The following is an 11,751-nucleotide window of genomic DNA, read 5'->3' on the forward strand; positions in this document are numbered from 1 at the left end:
TAACCAGTCTGGTAAGAGTTCCATATGTTAACATTTCCATTTTTACTTTGCATGGGTTGTTGTAGTTCAGACTCACTCCTCTGGTCTAGCTGCAATCAGAAAACGGATGAAAATAGATTTTAAAATGTTCATTAGCACTCATTTCAAGCATCCAGTTGTCACCAGGCTTTAAGAGCTGCTACAATGTTCTAAGGCAGATTTTAATATGCAAATACATATACTTTTTTTTATATAACCTCTCAGACTTCCTGCAGAGTTATATTTCTTTTCGTGAGCGCTGAAGTACAGCAGCACTCCCGCTGGGAGGCAAGAATACTGTAAGACACCGTAATTGATAAATAAGCTTTTCGAGATTGCATGGGGTAGATAAGAAGATAAAACGGCTGCTTTTTCAGCACACTTAACTTTTCATTTTAGGAGCACTGTGTTTTTGAGCGATTCATCTATTTTATAATATGCTGAAACTGCCAGCATTGCAAGTCCTAGTACTAAAAAAACATGCCATGTAGAATTTATTATAAAACCCCCAATCAAGTTAAATGGGTACAGGAACTGAGGATGTCATGCTTGAAAATGTCTGTTTATTCTCTTCGTCATTTTATACTAAACAGAGCGCTCTTGTAGATGACATCATTATCCATCCATAAACTGATTCAGTTCATGTCTGTTATTATCTGCATCTTCTAAATCTGAACTATATTTTTAAACAAATACAAGCACAGTTTGACAACATCCCTTTTCTACACTGTACCGAATTTTCACAAGCTTAGTGGTATTGTTTATTTACTGTGGTTCTCTCCAGTTGCAATGTATGCATTCTGACAACATGCAAGTTTTTTTTTTCTCTGTTCATGGAACACCTTTGAATAGATTCTTGGCAGTGTAAAGGGTAAAGGTAAGTGATGACAGTGCTCCAGAACATTGCAACCCACTCTGTAACCACTGACAGTTCCATCAATCTAACAATTACTCTTGACTTTACCCATAGATCACTTTTTCCAACTGCAGGGATGAAAGGACATTATTCTTGTATATTTGGGCGATACAAATGTTTTCAATCCCATTTGATCCATGCAATTCATATTCCATTGGCAGATACTGCCAGACACCCTCTGCTGCACTGTGTATCGGCAACATGGGACCTTAACAACAGGTGCCTGTCTAGGATTGTTCAATAGGTTCAGCTGCACAACTTCCAGAATTATATTTCTATGAAATCTAAACAGTGAGCAGCTTTTTCATTTATTTTTATGAAAGCCATATCAGTACTTCAATCAGGGTTACATTTAAACCCTAAGACTGCACTACACGTACAATATAGTTTTTATTTTAAAACAATGTAGTTTCATAGATTTTTTTTCCCCATTTAAAGGCTTTTTGTTACAGCTTTATCACAGCCGAATCAGATTAGTCTGGTCCTGGTCAAGGACAAACCCACTCCTGCACCCAAGTAACTTTCCCTCCCAAGATAGTACATAATCCAAAAACTAAACCACAATACCCCTTTATTTCCATTCTCCAATTTTAATCCCTTATTTCCCTAATCTACTTAAGTATTAAAAAATGGCATGAAACCTGATAACAGGGACATTTTTGGTCATGGTAAGTAAAACAAATTGCTAATGTTTATTTTTTGTTCTCATAGGTCCTTCTTTATTAGAAATAAATTAACACAAAATCACATCACAAACTTGAGTTTTGTGTTTTTTTGTTTTGTTGTTTTTGAAACAGCCACTGTTGCTAAAACAACAGAACAGTAGGGGGTGAAATATTGAACCAACAGCTAATCCTTTAATTGATTTTCTCAGGCTGAATATTACTTATCAAGCTCTTTTACATTGCAGAGAAACACTCATGCATTTGAACAAAGCAGGGTTTATTTGATTTAAAAAAAAGGTACTGTGTATTGTAAATGAATAGTGGCTACAAAAAGGAGGCAGTCGAATGAGCTATAAAACAGAAAAGCTGCAGGCATGTCCAATAATCATATTAAAAAATACCTGCTAAACACATACCTTACTGCAAGAACATTGGGGTTAGTATGATAAACATTTACATTTCTAATGAGTTGGCATTGCATTATACAGGAAACCTAGTGAAGTGTGCCTGTAGCGGATACAGCAAGGACTGCAGTTAAACAACATTAAGAACAATGCATATTTAAAAATAAAACGTGATATGGTCTGAAGTATCCTACATCACTGCATGATCTCCATACTAACATGTGAAACATTTCAAAGCTATTTTGTTGTTCAAAATCTTTAATTGTGTGGCATGTTCAATATTCATTGATGCTTACCTATCTTATGATTTTCTTAACGGTTTCTTTTTCAGTGCTAGTTCAGAACTAATCATTTGTTAGAGTGAACTCTTTAACACAGTTTAAAGATAGAAACCAGTGCTCTAAAACTATGCATGGAAAGTCATCATAACACGAGCAGTAATGTATTATGCGTTTTTTTTTTGTTGTTTTTTTTTAACTGTATCTTGTAAAGCGCTTTGCGATGGTGGTCCACTATGAAAGGCGCTATATAAAATAAAGATTTATTGATTAAGGGAAAGCTTTGATTTGGAGCTTGGGATGGGTTAAAAAACCAACACATTTAAAATAGTTGAAAGATAAAATGTCAATTAAACTGCAGCAGAAGACAGGCAACTTAGGAATGCAAGAAAAATCCATATATCGAGGGTGTCGTTAATTTGGCTGTGTGCATTTTTACATTTCTGTTCTCATCCTGGATGAGAATGAACGAGGGCAAGGTCCTGCAGAGCCCGTACATGGAAGTTTACAGCAAATCCTTTTCTCAATAGTATTAGCTTGACAATCAGATAATGAACAGCCTCTCCCATAAACAAGACATACATTTTCTAATCATGTTAAAGTACGTACACAACACATTCTACAAACATATCTTAAGGCCAGGCAGAATTCATATATTATTATTAAGCTGAAAAAGGAAGAATCAATTATGTGTTGCCTGCACCAAAGAAAACCTCAAGTACATAAAATGACAGTCAGTTTTAAATCTTTTAAATTAAAATACAATAGATCCTAAAGCCACAGTTCATGGAGCTTTTTGCTCTGCCACAGAGGATAGCTTCCTTGAGTGTCTGCAGTGTGTCACATGGGGAGGAGGTCCGGCTTGCACACACAGCAGGCTGTTTTCAGTGCAAGCCTTCATTAACCCACAGAACAAACCACCAACACTGGGAAACCTCCTCCAGATACCTGAAGAAATAAGGCAAAAAAGGGTAAGGCTACATATAAAGACATTACTCCTTAATTCAGTCATACATAACGTTTAATTAAGCTTCAAGACCGCATAGCAAGCCAGGCCATCTGGTGATGCAAGACCTGCTCATAAGTTATTTCTTATTCAGTTAAACTATTGATCTGAAGAGTGCGTAAAAAAAGAAAACGTATTTCATTGCATAAATTTACCTCAAAGCTTTAATGGTACCACAATGAAGTGTGCAGTGCAAAACATTTAACATCAATCAACCATAACTGTACAACTACACTCACTGTGGCTATAAATTCAATAAAAAGTGGAGCATCATGACCTACACCATCTGCATATATATATCTCTAGATAGTAAATATGTACGGGAGAGAAAGGCTACAGTGGAAAATTATTGACCTGAGGGAAGACTATTGTTACCAACAGGGGGCTATAATGCCCAAAGCCATATGCTGAGGGCATTGCACCCTGGTGGTAACAAGTCTTCCCAAGGGGCATTTATTTTCCCATTATTAGTGGAGCCTGCAGTACATATACTGCAGACTCCACTAATAGTGGAAAATTAAATGCCCCTCGGGAAGATGCCGATCTTCTCAATTTTTTTCTGATAATGAATACAGATAAACAAGATGCATCATAACTTGAGAAGAGGCTGTCTAGATATACAAGAACTCTGAAGCATGGCATGCTTTTATAGGGATTTAAGTACGGATTCCTCCACTATATCCCCTATTACAATAGAGGACAATACTGTGCATTAATCAGTAGCGATGTTTAATCAATTAAAAGCTAGTTCCATTAACATTTCAAAAGTAGATTTTTTCTCTTATGTGCAGACCTCAATCAGACGGTATGACTGGTGGGCAGATGCTAATCCATGTTCTTTCACAGTGCTTCAGATTAATTAACTGCCTATCATTTATGAAGTTGTCCACCTCTAAGCCATGATAGGCAGCCTGGCTTAATTACTTACTAATCTCTCTGCTTGATAGGTTCTGCTACAGCGTCGAAAAGGAAGTCTTGTCTATTTGATTCATCTTCAGGTGATTATCCAGGATATGGAAAATCTCTTGAATGTTAGGCACATAACCAGATTGCAACTTTGACCAGATTGGAACATCTTAAAGGAAAATGGAGATAAGAAAACACATTCCAAAACAGATATCAAAAAAGTATTAAAGTTTTGTCAAGTGACAGGGAATCTGATTACCCATCTTGTAAAATTCAAATTCAGTTTGAAACAAACGAAAGCCAGAACAGATATGTTAGAGTCAAGGGGCTTCTCTAACGCCACATAAATTCCACCCCTTATGCCACCCTTAATTCAATTATGTATTGACCCCTTCATTAACATAACTAAATGCATTAAAATATGCTGTCAATGTGTATGGAACAGATTTGGTCTAGGAGTTTCTTGAGAGCTGCATTAACAGCCACCTCTCTTTGCATAATTAAGATACACATACACCAGGGACGTGTTCATAAGTTACTCTTCATAGTAATTTTTTTTTTTTTTTTTTTTTTTTTTAAATACAATTGCTAACTGGGAAGTCCTTCTTGGCAATTTTTTCAAAAAGTTTTAATTTGGCAAGATTAAGACACTGAAAAATATTTGTTTGTCTACCTCTCCTAGTTTCTGACAGTTTTACCTCCAGTCTACAACCTGCCAGTCAAAAACGCTGAACAGATTGCTGAATCTCAAATGCTCCACCTTCCCCTGTGAAGAGTTAGCACCCCAGTGCTGTGGAGCACCAAGACACCTGCTTCCTGCCTGATCCTCATTCTGACTAATTAGTGCTGGAAGATTTTTTCCTCATTGCAGCTGCTTTGCGTTGAGGGCAGTTCCTGCACAGAAAACTGACAGGCTAGGCAGATGGAAGAAATATCCCGAAGCAGAGACCGAAAGAGTCTGGAGGGAGGCAGCTTCACCTGCAGGCAGACTGACCTCAGGCTCCCACAGGCACCAATCACTCATCAGGCCAGGAAAGGCTGTTCAGAATGACTGGATGAAAACCCATTTGGTTTAACATTTGCATACTATCATAAAATTGTCCTTCACAGGAATACTTTTGGTGCCCACATTCGGCTCTACTGATCTGAGACCTGCATTGAAATGTAGGTTTTGGAAGTTAGGGCTAGGGCATCTGGGGTTTTGAAAAACTCATACCTACTTTCTTTTTGAAGGGATTCACAACACAAACAGAAAGTGTCTTCCAGTATTCTGCACCAATGCAAAGCAAGTATAAGAACCTCTGCTGGAAGCAACCATCATTTTAAGAGAGTAGAGGGCAGCTCTTATTTGACATTATGTCTCCCTCTAGCAGACATCATAGAGATCTTACAATTACTGTAACTGTAGGTTTCCTTTAGAAAGTGACCTTGAACATCTAACCACCACAGCAATTTGAAGCAAATGTCCTCAAGCTAATTAAAGGAAGTGCATTGTTATTTCAATGCAATTAAGACTCTTAACAGGCATATACATACAGCTGTCACAAAGAAATGAGTAGTATTTTCACACTGCAGGCTCCCAAAACATGCAAGTTGAAAAGATCTTTGTTAATTTTCTTACATGGTGTAAACTTACCATTTAAAGTGATTTCGAATGCACCAGTTGATAAGCATTGTGTCTCAATCATGTTGCTGAGGAAAAATACCATGAGACAAGAACTAATCTGCAAACAAAAATATATATATATATAAACTTTGAGGCACAGCATATGTAAATAACAAAAATATATCAAAAACACATAGTGCTAATAATGTATGTCTTCAAGCAATGAAGAAACTGAAAGACTTCCAGACCACACGTTTGTCAAAGAATTTATTAAGTGTCTTTTAGTCCTACTGTAAAAAAACATTGTAGAAGTCGATTTTCTAGGCATTTGAGCGGCCCTTAAAAGGGGGGGGGGGGGGGGGGGGCGACTAATACACCTGTGCGACGTATGTGCCGGTGTGTCTAATATGAAACTACTGTACCAGTACCACAATGGGATTACCACAGCCACAGTTATTATGGCTCACACAAACTTAACTGTCAACAACCAGATTATTTTTTATGGATCTATGGCATTCAGCTCGTATTGCTAAGTAGAAACACAAAACCACTGTTCTAATTAAAAGTTGTAATTTGTTACTTTCAATACCCTTAGTCATTTTGAATGTTAAACGTAAGCTTTCAAACTCGACTGACCTCCTCTCGGCCCAGACATGTGTATTGAGGAAAAAAAGTAGTGGTTAAAGTTACCAATCTTTGGAATATGAAAGCATAACAGCTATACTGCTTCACTCTTCACACACACTCTTCACTTCATAGCTGTCAATCTCTATGAATTTTCTTATTCGCACCCTCCTGAGCTATTGATTTGTCAACAATCAGACTGAACCCGCCCCTGGGATACGTAGCAAACAGCTACTGGTTAGAAAGCCGAATAAACTAAGTAAGCCTTCCATTCATTGTAACTGCAATGGTATAATAATGCAGGTGTCTATCTTTGAGACTGGAAAAAGTAGAAGACACACAAAAAACAAAAATGCTACACAACAGGTTTGAAATTGTGAGTTGTTGAATTTGCTGAAATTCATGGCAATTGCTATGCTGAAAAAACAGTATGTGACTGCAGACGAAACAAAGACAAACTTAAATTAAAGAACGAGCTGATAGAGGAGGAACGTGTTTATGGCCCAATGTAGAAAACATTGTTTGAATTGAGTACAGTACTTTGAATGACTTTAATACATAACTTATGTTATGTATGTTCTAAATTTCTGTGCAGCACAGTGGTGCACTTGTAAAGTATGTGTATGGTTATGGTTCTGATTAACAAAACAAAATGAATGTATTTGTACAGCTGGAAACGTAATGTAATTGTACTGCACTGTATGCAACACCAAGATGTTTTGTTTACTGGTTATTAGATGGTGCAGTGTTAAGTTTATTTTTTTGCTTTAATTGATGCAAGCAGCACTGTTTAATACTTTTCTTTTAAATATTAATGAATACAACTAATGTGTAAAAGTCAATGCAGCTGGAACTATTGTCGAAGTATGGTTTTGGAAAAAATGTTCAGTAAAGGTACTTCAGTGCTACTACTGAGTTTTTTTTTAATCGCAATGGTTGAAGTGCCAAGAATGCACGTGGTTTTTACAGGGTCAAAGCAGTTTAACAAGCAGAGGGGATTGTCTTTACCATATTCTCTTGGCTCCATGTCCATATTCTTGGGGGGTCCATTCCAAGCATAGGGAAAGGACTGTATCCACTAGCAATCAGTGCAATTACTAGGAATTTAAAGTATGAAATGAATGAAGCAATATATCTGGTAGGAAAAAAAAGAAAATAGTTTAGCACAACAAAGAGTCCAGAAGAGAAATACACTGCTCAAATACAAAAAATCGGTTTTTATCAGTTAAAACTGTAAATCAGAAGCTCTCTCTCTCCATCCATCTATATACACACACACACACACACACACACACTGTAGCTAACTGGAGCACAATTTTTTACCTATAGGTGGGCTTGGGAAGGTAGTTCTCTCCTTCGATACGCATGTCCGGGTACACCTGGCTGATTGCCCGAGTGTAATCCTCGAACACCCTGCTATATCCTCAGGATATACTGCAATACATTGAATATAATATTAGTACACTTAAAAGTAACAATCTGCTTGAAACAAATGGTTTAAAATCATCTTTCTTAACCTTAATTTGCTATGTTAACAATGCACTACTTCAGCCATTGCATAAAACAAATAAATGTGAATGCGAGTGTACATCCAAGGTGAAATGTGACGTCTGTAATCGGGTTATCTGTGCCACATGTCCAACAGGACTACAGATTCTGATAGGATTATACAGATTAATCTGAGAGTACATTTTATCTCTAGCAACCATCTCTTTCCAATTACATTTATTAGGACAGACAGATGGGATGAATCTGAATTGTATAATCCTTGTGAAATCTGAGTCACAGCCATTTTCTTTCACTTCAGTGCGCTAATCCTCGAGCTTCCTTTCTGCTTTGCATATACATCAGGGTTTTATTAGTTACTGCACCGAACTATGAGAGTATTTCATCCTGCTTGCTGGGTGAAGTGCACCAGTACCAATGCCTTAATCCTTTCACCCTCAAAATGTATTTCCGTAACCTGTGGATTTAAAGGCATAATATAATACAACCTTTGTGCTACAATACATATTATGTAAACTATTAAAATTCAATGACATACTGTAAAGTGAATCGTTTCACTCATAAGCCTTTTCCAAGGAATGCTCTAAGCTGCATCATTAAAAGTTATTCCACAGCCTCTTTCGACTACACAATTGCCTAGGTCACCCATCATTGCTTATTTGGCTGCTGTCCAAGGCAATATACACCTCATGAGTTTAGTTAATTTGGTTGTTTCATGCCTAAAAAATTAAAGTTGTGATTTCCAAATTTTATGGAAGATGCTGTCTGAAAAACACCTGTCATGAAAGGTGACCAGCTGCTCCTAATCTGTGATAGCCCAGTTCAATACATAGAGAGGGGTAAGTGAAAAACATCTGCTAGGTGGGATGAAAGAAGACTTTTAGAATCTGCTGTTTGTATAGTCTAGGTTTTCATTATTGAAGGATATTGATACCTGGAACCCCACCAGATAGGAGCCTACTGCCCGTTAGTAGTGTTTTGGAATGTCACATTTCTAAGTGAGTGAGTGTACAGTACTACACTGTACACACTGTAAACAGCACACACTCACCCTTATAACTATACATAACCGTTCAAGGTCTTTAAATATCATGTTTGTGTATTAAGACCAGGCTTTAATTTTAAGATTAAGCCAAATGAATCTAGGTTACAAAAAACAACCCATTCTGCTAAGTGTACATAGAACCAAAGAGCAAAACCGTATTCTGTACGACTACATTTCCGAAATTACTGAGGGTTTGTAGCCAGTACCGTACTGGTTACAGTAGTTATTTACGAAACAGTAACAGTGCATTATTATGATTGTATAGGTAGCTACACTACAGACATGTATATGATACGGATCGAGCTGGCCAATATCTCACTGACCCCTTTTTTCTTACCAGTACTGAAACTTGAGGACGGGGCCGGTGTAGAGCTTCTGCTTGGCCAGTTTGTGCGGCTCCGTCTCCCGCAAGTCGTCAGGCTCCATATCCAGGCTGTTCGTGGCCTGCTGGTGTTGCTGAGCACTGTTCTTTCCTAGGTAGACATCCCGCAACGTGACCGCCGTAAACAGCAACAGGGCGGTCAGAATCCCTGCCTGGCTGTACTCTACCATCCTATCCCTCTGCTGGGAGAAACTGACCAAATTTTAACACCTCTGGGACTGACACCGAACTCACTAAACAACAACGCTACCGGCCCTGAGCAGAGAGCGCTCAGCAGCTTCTTTCCAAGCAACTTCTTCTGTGCGGTGTTCCAGGAATCGACAGCGCCTCCTATCCGTGGGGTGTTAAAATATCGTCTGAACAATAATAATGTGTCATTAAAGATGTTCTACTAAATACGAGACTATTCAATCCACTTTTGGTCACTTTACAACAAAATAGCACATTATTGCGCTTGAGAAGCTACAGAGAAGGTCGACTAGGCTGGTCCCAGGAGTCAATGGCATGAGATATGAGGACAGTTTAAAATAATTAAATCTCTACAACCCTAAATGGTATAGATAAAGCACTTTATAATCCCTTTATAGTATATGTGGTGTGTGCCATGAGATACCTAACCTGACCTTTGACATATGAATATATTTAGGATAATAGTTTCCCCCTTGAGCAAAAGATATGTGATTGGTACGTATAATAGGTGAAGTTGCATATAACCAACCGCAACCATCAAAACATTCCAGCAAGATAATGTCTGTACACGCCCATCTTTGTACATCTATGACTATACTTCGTTATGGAACGTCAGACATGTATCTGACAGATGTTCAATAATCTCCTATGTGTTTGTGCTCTTTTGTATTTCCATGGCAACTATAAATATGGGATGTGGTAGAGCTGGGATCATCATAACTCAATTCCCTTGTACCCCTGTCTGGATCAGAACCAGGTGACAGAGGTGAAGCCAGCCATGTCCTAAACAAGGACATTTTGAACTGTGCCACGGTAGATGTGTGATGTGATGCCTGCATCACATCCAGAGCAGGTTATAGTACCACATTGTTTTGGTCATTATTGGGAGGTATCATTTAGAGCTTCACTGATATATGCTTCTTGCTGCCTGGCATATGCAGCTGTCATTGGCTTTTGTTTGAAATGTCCTGAAAATGTCAAAAATGTCTTTGTGTGTTTTCTTCGAGTGTATTTATTTCATGGTTCAGGAGCTGCTCTGTGCTTGTCTTCCTTACCTGCTGTGCCGTCGATGGTTAGCCTCAGCTTCCATATCGCTCTCTCGTTCCTGTGGAGGTGAAAATTTAAACTGGAGGTGACAATGAATCTCAGTGCATGCCTCTGCAGTGCACGGGAAGTCTGACAGCTGATACATTATACAGTCAGCATAACTCTTAAAGGGCAGATGAAAATGTATGGAAATAACAGCTTTTAAAAAAAGTACCTTGAGCTGAGTACTGCTAATATGTGAAACCTTGCATGTGTAGTTCAATAAACCACCCCTGGTGTTCTGCCTCACCTTTTCCATTTGAATAGTCCTTACACAAACTTGGAAGGATTTTGAAGAGTAAAAGACACCCTATTAAGCATCAGCCATTACCTCAAAAAAGATGTGGTGCTTACACCACCTAGTGGCAAGCTTTTATAACTGACGTGTATTGGAGTAGTTAGGGTAGTTAATAAGTAAAAAATAATATGTTTGTTTTACAGAACCTGTTAGGTTTTTAAAAATAAATGAAAACCATATATTTAGTGTGCCAGACAAGACAAATGGCCTTTAACACTGGTTTTAAGAAGTATGTTAATGAACTATGAGATAAAGCTTTGCTGCTCTTCACTAATGTAGGTAACATTATGCTCTGTAGTTTATTGAAATAATGACACATATAAATGTAATGGATAAGTATCTGCAGTACTTGCTTCACACAGCACTGTGCTAAATACAGTTCTGTCATAAATGAAGGGCTAACAAAGGAGCCAACACAGTAATTAACACACGCAGATGAGTTCGCTGGCATGGCTTGTTTACAGGGAGTTGAAAGAAGACCATTTCGTTTTTAAAGCTCAGTGGTCTGCTGCTGTGCAATTTAAGCACATCTGCCATTGCTGTAATGTACTCCAAGCACCTCTTCTGCTGTTAGAAATTTAATTAAGATTCAGCCGAAACAATGAGCCATGGAAAATTGGCCCTCAGTGAGGCAGAGACGAGCACCGCGACAGGCCAATTCACGCAATACAAACGATATTATATAAACCTGACACAAATTACTGGCCTTCCACTGGGTGGGTTTGACTCCCAAGATCCTGCCACATGCTGCTAATTTGCCAATGAAATGCAGTACAGGGATAAATACAGTACTGTACTTCCAATACTTTGTATAAGATGGAC

General features: G+C 38.1%; 1 pseudogene; it reads right to left on the bottom strand.

Annotated features, from left to right (window-relative positions):
- Positions 1-1,859: 1,859 nt before the first annotated feature.
- LOC117430885 (selenoprotein T2-like) lies at positions 1,860-9,660 on the bottom strand (annotated as a pseudogene).
- Positions 9,661-11,751: the final 2,091 nt, after the last annotated feature.

Source organism: Acipenser ruthenus, chromosome 26, assembly GCF_902713425.1.
Source record: "Acipenser ruthenus chromosome 26, fAciRut3.2 maternal haplotype, whole genome shotgun sequence".
In the NCBI taxonomy this organism is placed as follows: domain Eukaryota; kingdom Metazoa; phylum Chordata; class Actinopteri; order Acipenseriformes; family Acipenseridae; genus Acipenser; species Acipenser ruthenus.